Source organism: Daucus carota, chromosome 6 (assembly GCF_001625215.2).
Source record: "Daucus carota subsp. sativus chromosome 6, DH1 v3.0, whole genome shotgun sequence".
Lineage (NCBI taxonomy): Eukaryota > Viridiplantae > Streptophyta > Magnoliopsida > Apiales > Apiaceae > Daucus > Daucus carota.
Window position 1 is genome coordinate 8,466,444 of NC_030386.2, and position 10,418 is coordinate 8,476,861.

The 10,418-nt window shown below is 41.2% G+C and overlaps 1 pseudogene; it reads right to left on the reverse strand.

The window, feature by feature from the left end:
- Positions 1-623: 623 nt before the first annotated feature.
- Positions 624-2,285, reverse strand: LOC108192727 (zinc finger protein BALDIBIS-like; annotated as a pseudogene).
- Between the last annotated feature and the right edge of the window lie 8,133 nt (positions 2,286-10,418).

Genomic DNA, 10,418 nt, shown 5'->3' on the forward strand with positions numbered 1-10,418 from the left:
AACACCCCGGAGGGGCGGTCTTCATCTCCCTCGGAAGGGTTGTCTCAGCGAATGTACACTTTCCCATAGAAAGAGCCTTCTTACAATATGTGTTTACATGTGGGAGCGACCCCTGAGGGCGCGCCCTTGCCTTCGCCGTCTTGTCCCATCGACCACTCCAACAACACATCAGACATGTCCTTCTTTAACATGAGGCTGCGCCCCTCAGTCACCTCCGAAGAGGGCGCGCCCTCCTCCAACACCATGACCAATTTTGGTCATAACAGGGTGGACGGAGGGTCGGTCGCGTCCTTCCATCAACGTCCTCAAGAGTCGCGTCTCTCCTTCCATCAACATCCTCAAGAGTCGCGTCTCTCCTTGTGACTCGGAGGACGCGTCCTCTTTACGCAACATCGGCGGATTAGTCACGCCACGGAGGGTTGCGCCCTTCCGTTCAGACTAGTCTCTTCAAGGGTCGGTCGCGTCCTCACTTTATAAGCAGAAGGACGCGTCCTGATACCCCATATAAGACTCTTAGCCCAATTCATGTCTTACTTAGTTAAACTAAGTACATACCCGGCACACCAAGGACCTAGCCAAATTTGGCTATAACAAGTAATAAAAACTACATGGATGTACGATAATCAAAGCAGCACATTGCAGATTTGTAGCAGTATACGATCACCTTGCCTTTCCCAACCCTTGTGATTGCCTTGTCGCTTTTTGTCATGTCCTTTATTTCCAACATCCAGTTCCTCAGTGGCCCCTAACATTTCCTGACAATTCACAAGCACAAAATATACACATTTATGTGTGTGTGTACAACATTCAAAAATGTTGTAGCAAATAATTCAGTGACTTCCAGTGGTAGTACAACTGTATTGCTGGCCCAAGTCCACTGTTGTTGAACTCATTGAACTAAACTTAGCTTGTAGCTCATTAGTATTAGTACAAATGATATTATGATGATAGTGATTACTTCCAACCCCGAGGAAATCTCTGGTCATTCCTCCACCCATTTGATTCCGAGATATCGAATTTCCATGCAAGTGTTTATCTTCCATCATCACACGATCTGATGCCCTTGCAATATTATTGTGATGATCTCCCATGAACACTGATGACATTGTAGAGTTCATTAGGCCGAAAGAATTGACAAATATTCCTTGAGGATGGCTCCTTGTAGATCCCATTGTCGCGGCTTTTTGGAGCAATGCTGTAGCCGACATGTGACCTTGGCTTGTATCTTGATGATGATTAAGATACATTAAACTCATGTTCCCGTGAGTACTGTCTTCTTCTTCTTTGAGTATTCTAGGCAAGGCCGGTGCCGATAATGAAACTCCATAAATATTCGAGGTTTGTTGGAATAATTCAGTGGCCAAGGCATCCGAAGTTGCAGAAGCTAAAAAAGCATTAGAATTATTGTGCTGCCCCGCGTGGTCCAATCCAAACATAGAGGAAAATTGGGGCTTCCCATGGATTGAAGAGTATTCATATTCATCATCAACTCATTTCTCATGCTTAAATTAATATTGGGGGCAGGAATTCTTGATGAGATTTCTTCAGGTAATGCATCACAAAAGGCCCTGTGTGTGATAAAGCTGTCCTTCCTATTCCCCACAAAAACATATAGAGATATATTGTAAAATATGGAATTAAACCTTTAGGCTGGAGCATTACTGATTATCCATTCATAGCAATCAGAAGTAAAAATACCTAGAAAAAAGAGTACCACAGTCACATTTGTACTCTCTAGTCGCGCAAATTTTACTATGAGCTTTCCAATCCGCTTGAACTGCATATTTCTTGGAACACTTATCACACTTCCACTTCTTCTCCCCGTGTTTCCTGCTGTAGTGTTTCTTGATTCCCGTCAGGTCTCCGAGGGCTCTCGAGGGATGGTGATGAACACATGTCTTTTTCGGACAAAGGTATACTTTCTTCCTCATCACCTCCTTGTTGTTTCTTTGCTTCAGCTTCCAAGCCAGATTGTGACCTCTTCTATGCAGTGCAGGTTTTGATCTCTCTAGAAACCCTTGTTTCATATTTCGCATACGAATCGATTTGTAGCCATCAGTGACCCTGGTGACAGGGCTATCACTTCTGCATCTGGATCTGAGAGAGAGAGAGATTCATAAATCAATTTACATGTAAGGATTATAATCATGCACAAACATAAATTCAAATATTTATTACTTGCCTGGAGTGCTAGGAAGGTTTCTCTTTCTCTTAGGGTTAGGTATAGGGCTTATTTCTTGAGTGAACACATTCTCCGATGAACAAAGACCTTCAGGAAACAACATACTGGTTGTAGAAGCTAGAACAAAGAAGAATTGATAGAAAAGCTCAAGAATCTCGGAAGAGCTTGAGCTAGCTAGAGACCTAATTAATGATGAAAACATACAAGAATACAAAGCCACCAAAAAACGAGAAAGTTCTGGAATATATCGGATGATATGAGATTACAAATCCTAACTTCTCTCCAAGCTCTAAAATCTCTCTCTCAGTATTCTTCCTTGTGAGTTTTGCTTGAATCTTTGAGAAGAAAAAACAAGAGTCTATGAAAGGTAGCTAAAAAGAGAATATTAATCCTCTCTCTATAATTTGTCTACCATTCCTTATCTCACACGGTTTCTTCCCGAGTCGGTCTGCCGTAGACCCTTGATGGACAACTTCTCTCACCTCTTTTTCAAATTTCACACAATTGTCGTACAGTAGGTTTGCTGTTATTTTAATGGTTAATCAACATATCTCGTCAAACATGAGTCTAGTTTAACCTAGTTTACTGCAAAGTACAAACATTTCATGCACATTTGCCCATACGTTTAGATATCGTATCTCACCGCAAATGTGTCAAATCTTTTTCATTTATAGGAATCATATGACTAGAAAACGGTGACAATATATATATATATATATATATATATATATATATATATATATATATATATATATATAGAGTCATGCTCCAGGGAGAACCAATCTTATGGTGAGATATGAGATTTAATCTCAGCCACTCATTTAAATACATTATATTCATCTCTCACCAATCATTTAATATTTTAATATTTCACCTTCTTTTAATTCAACTACTTATCACCTTCAACCACCGCTGACCACCACCACCTCCTCCGGCGACCACCACCACCTCCGACGACCACCAGAAAATCACCACCGGCAAACATAAAATCACCATCGGAAAACTAAAGATCACCACCGGAAAACTAAAAATCACCGCCAGAAAACCAAAAATCAACACCATAAAATTAAAATCACCACACCACCACCATTTACAAACCACCACCACCACCCCCAAATCTGAAAATCACCGTCAAAAAATGAAAAATCAACGTCATAAAATAAAAAATCACCACCAGAAAACAATAAATCAGCGCCAGGAAACCAAAACAACGTCTAAAAATTAAAATCACCACACCACCACCATCTACAAACCACCATTACAACCCCAAAACCTGAAAAACCACCAACTACAAAGCAAAATCACCATCGGAAAATCAAAAACACCATAAAAAATGAAATTCACCACATCCAACCATTTTTTCTGCCCACCTTCCGGAGACCAAAACCTCCATCACATACAAACATCAGCAGTAGATTAGAGCTCCGGTGACTAGCATTAATCATCATTGACGATTGTTTCATATCTGAGCGCACAAAATCAACAGCAGCAAGTCGAGGCCGAAAGAAGACGGGCCTGACAGGTGAAGATGATGGCGGCTGGGGTGGGGGGATGATTGCGATCGGAGGTGGTGTCCGGGAGTGGAAGTGGTTGTAGTGGCGCCGGCGGTGGACACTCCACCGTGACACCGGCGGCAACAGCAAAGAAAGAGGCAGATCAGAGCGCTGGTGGCAGCGGCTGGAGAGGGAGAGATGGATGAGCAGATGGCGGGTGAGGGCGACTGGGAGGTGGTGGGTGGGTGGTTGGTGTGGGTGGGAGGTGAATGAAAGAGATGGATTAAAAAATAAAGGTTCAAATGTGGGGTTGTGATTTAATTTGGGGATAAAAATGTGTGGCTGAGATTAGATCTCATATCTCACACTAGTTAGGGTTCTCATTTGAGCACTTGCCTATATATATATATATATATATATATATATATATATATATATATATATATATATATATAGGGTCTTGCTCAAATGAGAACCCCAACTAATATGAGATATGAGATCTAATCTCATCCACACATTTTTATCCCCAAATTAAATCACAACCACACATTTAAACTCTTATTTTATAATTCATCTCTTTCATTCTCCTCCCACCCACCCACCTCCACCACCACCCAACCCATCCACCAGCACCACCACCCAACCCATCCACCAGCACCAACACCAGCAGTGCCCTGTAGGAACAATCGGACCTTGGCCCTGCGTTTTATGATACTTATTAAAAGTTCGAACAGAATATTAACCTTAATCGCTACGGCGCAAGCGATTCAAATCCACGTCTTCTACTGTATTCCTTGATTCTCCTTGGACGAAGTGTGGCCTTCGATCTCCCAAGGTGTGCCTCTCCTTAAAGCTCCGAAAACCCAAAACCCTAGCTGTCTCCTTGAGAAAAACATCTGCCTCTCTCTGACTCTAGGATTAATTCGTTTTGGTGTCTTTCAGCTTTAGGAGAACGAGAATATATATAGGCTACAGCAGGGATCATGGATCATTAGATCAGGCCTTCTAATGACATTCCGGGCCAGGCCCAATGTCATTAAATATTAATTCTATCCACTAAAGAACTAATATTTGCACTACCTTTCCTAATTCCGTAAATTAATTATTTAATTCGGCTCCCATATTAATTGCTTATAAATTCCCCATGTTTAAGATATCGCATGTCCATTAATTAAATTAATTTCTGACAATTAATTTAATTAATATCTTTTATCCTTGATCATCCACTCAACCTTATAGTTATGCAAGAACAAATCTGCCTGCAGGACTAAAGCATAATTATCTTTATGAGCTTTCAAGAGGACATCATCACCCGAATATATTTTTCGGACACGGTTTCCTTTTAAGTCAATATCTCACTCTGTAATAATGTCATTGCCCAATACATAAATTCGTAATTTAAAATAAATTACTTAATTTATGAGTCAAGGCATGTGCATTAAATACAAGTGTCAATCACTATATCCGGATTAAGAACTTTTTTTTTTTGCCGAAACGAATATTTCAGTATAACCCTAACAATCTCCCACTTATACTCAAGATATTCTTTGAGTATATCAGTGTCTATTACAAGCAATCCACTACCAACTATATATAACTATGTGACAAAGTATCTGACTCCTATCGCTTCCACGTGCTCCTGAAAAGCCTTAGCTGGTAAGCTCTTCGTGAAAGGATCTGCCCGGTTATCCTTTGATGCTATATCAGCCACAATGATATCTCCTCGCTTAACGAACTGTCGTATGAGGTGATACTTACGCTCTATGTGTTTCGCTGCCTTATGGGCCCGTGGTTCCTTGGTATTCGCCACAGCACCAGTGTTATCACAATAAATCGTGATTTGCTGTGGCAGATTAGGAACCACATCCAAATCCAGCAGGAAGTTTCGGAACCATATAGCCTCTTTGGCTGCCTCCGAGGCTGCCACATATTCGGCTTCCATGGTTGAGTCCGCGATGCATTTCTGCTTCACACTCCTCCATATTACGGCTCCACCTCCCAAAGTAAAAACACATCCCGAGGTGGACTTTCTCTTATCCTTATCTGTCTGGAAATCCGAATCAGTATATCCCAGAGGCACTAAATCAGAGGACTTGTAAACCAGCATATACTCCTTAGTCCTTCGCAGGTACTTGAGTATTGCTTTTACAGCACTCCAATGTTCTTATCCTGGGTTTGACTGGTATCTGCTAACCATGCCCACGGCAAAGCAGATATCAGGCCTCGTACATAACATTTCATACATTAGGCTCCCACATGCCGAAGCATAAGGAACTGCCTTCATGTTCTCTATCTCCTTAGGTGTCGAAGGACATTGCCTCTTTGATAGAGTAACTCCATGTCTGAAGGGTAAATTACCCTTCTTGGAGTCCTGCATGTTAAAACGAGCTAATACGTCATCTATATAGGGCTCCTGAGATAAAGCCAACATCCTTTTCTTGCGATCCCTTATAAGTTTGATCCCAAGGATGTATGCTGCTTCACCTAAGTCCTTCATTTCAAATTGTTTGAACAGCCATGCCTTTATTGAAGACAACATCTTAACATTGTTTCCAATGAGTAAAATGTCATCAACATAAAGCACTAGAAAAACCACTGCATTTCCCTCACATCTCTTATACACGCATGCTTCGCTTGGACATTGATCAAATCCATATGACTGGACTGCCTGATCAAAGCGAATGTTCCAATACCTAGAAGCTTGTTTAAGTCCATAAATAGACCTCTTCAGCTTACATACAAGATGCTCTTGGCCTTCTTTAATGAATCCCTCTGGTTGCTGCATATAGATGGTTTCCTCAAGATTTCCATTAAGGAAAGCTGTCTTGACATCCATTTGCCAAATCTCATAATCGAGATGAGCTGCTATAGATAAAAGAATACGGATTGACTTAAGCATGACTACTGGCGAAAAGGTTTCCTCATAATCGATACCTTCTTTCTGAGTATACCCTTTCGCAACAAGTCTTGCTTTCCAGGCTTTCACCTTTTTGTCTGATCCCCTCTTTTTCTTGTAGACCCACTTACAACCAATAGGTTTTACACCTTTGGGTGGTTCCACGAGCTCCCAGACCTGATTAGAATACATTGATTCCATCTCAGAATCCATTGCCTTTTGCCAAAGACTTGCATCTTTATCCTGTATTGCCTCTTCGTATGTCCGGGGATCATCATCATGTTCACCAGAGACCAAGTCCGAAGACTCTCCCAAAAACATGAATCTGTCGGGCTGTCGAACAACCCTCCCACTACGACGAGGAACTGGTGCGGTATTAGTGACCGGTTGCACAGTCTGTTGTGGTTGTTCTACTTGTACTACAGGTTCATTATTCGTCCCTCCCACTAATTCCTCTAAAACGATACTACTCATGGGTTTGTGATTCATTATATAGTCTTCCTCTAAGAATCTTGCATTGGTGCTAACAGTGACATCCCGATCCTTAGGACTATAAAATAAATAACCTTTTGTTCCCATGGGGTAGCCTACAAACAGCTTTACTTCTGTACGAGATTCTAGCTTAGTCGCGTTCTTGTTCAGCACATGTGCTGGACAACCCCATATCCGAATGTGTCTCAGACTCGGTTTGTCCCCGGTCCACAATTCTAAAGGGGTTTTAGGAACCGACTTAGAAGGTACTAAGTTCAGAAGATAAGCTGCTGTCTCTAAGGCATGTCCCCAAAAGGACTTGGGTAAATCCGAATAACTCATCATCGATCTAACACTTTCTAAAAGAGTCCGGTTCCTTCTCTCTGCTACACCGTTCTGCTGGGGTGTGCCTGGTGCAGTCAACTGGGATTCTATCCCATTCTCTGATAAATATTCCCTGAATTCCCCAAGCAAGTATTCGCCACCACGATCAGATCGTAGTGACTTGATACTTTTATTATGTCGCTTCTCCGTTTTAGCTTTGTACTCTTTGAATTTCTCAAAGCACTCAGACTTACGGTGCAACAAATAAACGTATCCATATCTAGAATAATCGTCAATAAAAGTGACGAAATACTCATAACCACCTCTTGCTTGGATATTCATAGGTCCACATAAATCAGAGTGAACCAATCCTAACACTTCTTTGGCTCTATTCCCCTTTGCCTTAAAAGGCCTTTTGGTCATTTTACCTTCCAAGCAGGATTCACAAACTGGAAATGGCTCCACTGCCAATGAGCCTAAAGGCCCGTCTACTACCAGTCTTTGAATCCTCCTCAAGTTAATATGACCTAATCTCAAGTGCCAAAGATATGTTTGGTTCAAACTAGAAGGTTCCTTTCTTTTATTAGAGGTAGAAGATGTGTTGTTCAATACCCTATGTTGTAGTTGCAGTGCGGGTTGACTAGGATTAATTATATACAAATTGTCTTGCAATGTACCAGAACATATAATCCGTTTATTCATCATAATAGAAACATTACGATCCAAACAAACATTATAACCATCCATAGCAAGTTTAGAAACCGAAATCAAATTCCTTCTAAAAGAAGGTACATAAAGACAATTGTTCAAAACCAAAATCCTATCAGAACCAAAAGATAAATGAATAACTCCTACTGCAACTACTGCTACTTTCGTAGCATCTCCCATGAACACGTATATCTCGCCATCTCTAAGCATTCTGGATTGCTGGAACCCCTGCATAGAGTTACAAACATGATCAGTGGCTCCAGTATCTACACACCAAGTGCTCGTAGATATAGCCGCTATAAATGTTTCTGTAACTAGAGAAAGAGACATACCAGTATTGTTTGTCTTCTTAGGAAGAGGACAATCCTTTTTCCAGTGACCCGACTGCTTGCACCGGTAGCACTTCCCCTTAGGCTTTTTCACACCACCCTGAACCCCCACTGCCTTCACAGCTTGCTGTGTCTGAGCCTTTTTCTTCTTCTTATTGCCTTTCGGCTTAGAGGAAGAACCTTTCTCAGCCACATTCACTTGAACACTCTGGCGAAATAATCCTTCAGCTGCCTGAAGTTCTGTCAGCAGTTCCGCAAGACTATACTGCCTCTTGTTCATGTTGTAATTCAAGCGGAACTGCTCAAAACTCTTGGGCAAGCTCATAAGGACAATGTCAATCTGGGTTTCCCCGTCAAGCTCTGCACCAAGGATCTCTATCTCATTCAGATGTGACATCATCTTGAGAACATGATCCCTTACAGGTGTACCTTCAGCCATCTGAGTGTTCATTAAAGCCTTCATGGCTACTTGCCTAGCAGCCCTATTCTGATCTCCAAAAAGTTCCTTGAGATTAAAGAGCATATCCGAAGCAGTGGCCATAGCCTGATGCTGATGCTGCAAAACACCCGACATTGCTGCCAGAATGTAACATCGCGACATCTCATCAGCCTTTGTCCACCGCTTATAATACTCTTTCTCCTCATCAGGAGCATCAGCAGCGGGCTGCTCAAGCTTGGGTTCATAAGTGCAAAACTTGTACTCCTCAGCAGTCAACACAATGTCCAAATTACGTTTCCATTCAATATAGTTAGGTCCGGTAAGTTTGTTATCCTTAAGTATGGTGAACAGTGGATTAAACCCCATTATATCCTGAGAATCATGCATGAAAAAATCACATTACACATAAAGAAGGGTGCATAAAAAAATTAAGTCCTATTGGTTCCTCTAACAATTATTAAAATTAAATGCACTAACGTTTAAACACCATAAGTTTCTGGTACGTCACGATGGGTGACATGTATACCACCTAAATTTGTTTAAACGTTACTTCGGTTCTATTACTAAACAATAAGCCACGTTGGGGTGGTCTATATTATTTTTCATAGCTAAGTGTATACCATCATCAAATCTTAAATTACCCGAAACCTATGGAACTTGGTACGCCACGATGGGCGGCATGTATACCTTCCAATATTTCTCGAATAGAATACTTCAATTCAATATTCGTGTCTGGTTTGACTTCTAGGCAGTGGAGGAGTCACATCGGTCTCACTTAATACCCATAAGCCTTAGAAATCGCCCCAAATCAGAGATAAAGAAAATTCGTATCTATTCGTATTAATTCAAGAAGTTTGTTCCAGTAATATCTATAACATTCTAGGCACCATAAATTACATGCCACGATGGGTGACGTATACATAATTTATATTCGCCTTATATGTTAAATTGCATACAAACAATGATGGAGACCATGGGATTTAATACCATATTAACTCCCTCTCCCACTTAGAATTTACTTTGAGGATTTTAATCTAGATGCATCGCCCTATGTTATTTCTTCGAAGTCCACATGCATACTATCATGGTTATAGCAACATAAAGAACACATAAAGAACACATAAAGAACACATAACATGGCAGCATACTAGCATGATTAAAGCATTAATTAAAAACATCCCTATGTCCATGTCATTCTAGCATGCGAAAGGTTAGTATCACATGGCATAACAACACAGACAAGAAACACATAGTAGCAATAATCAAGAAAAGGCAGAAATTATGTAAAACATAATGAAACACATCCACTATTATGGCCCCGGAAAAACAGCTTCGAAATCATCCTTCGAAAAATTCCGAAAATCTTCGGGAGCCCGTTTGGAGGCCTAAACAGCCTCAGAACGCCCTGAAAAACTGCACCAAACGGACTACATCAATTTAGATCCTGTCCGTCTAGTTCTGTCGTCCCCGAAAAGGTATTATGCGCCCAAATCGGACATCGTATGCAAAAGTTACCCTAAATAGCAGCGGCAACAGATCGCAGCAGCGGAAGATCTCTGTTTCTTGCAGCCCCGTT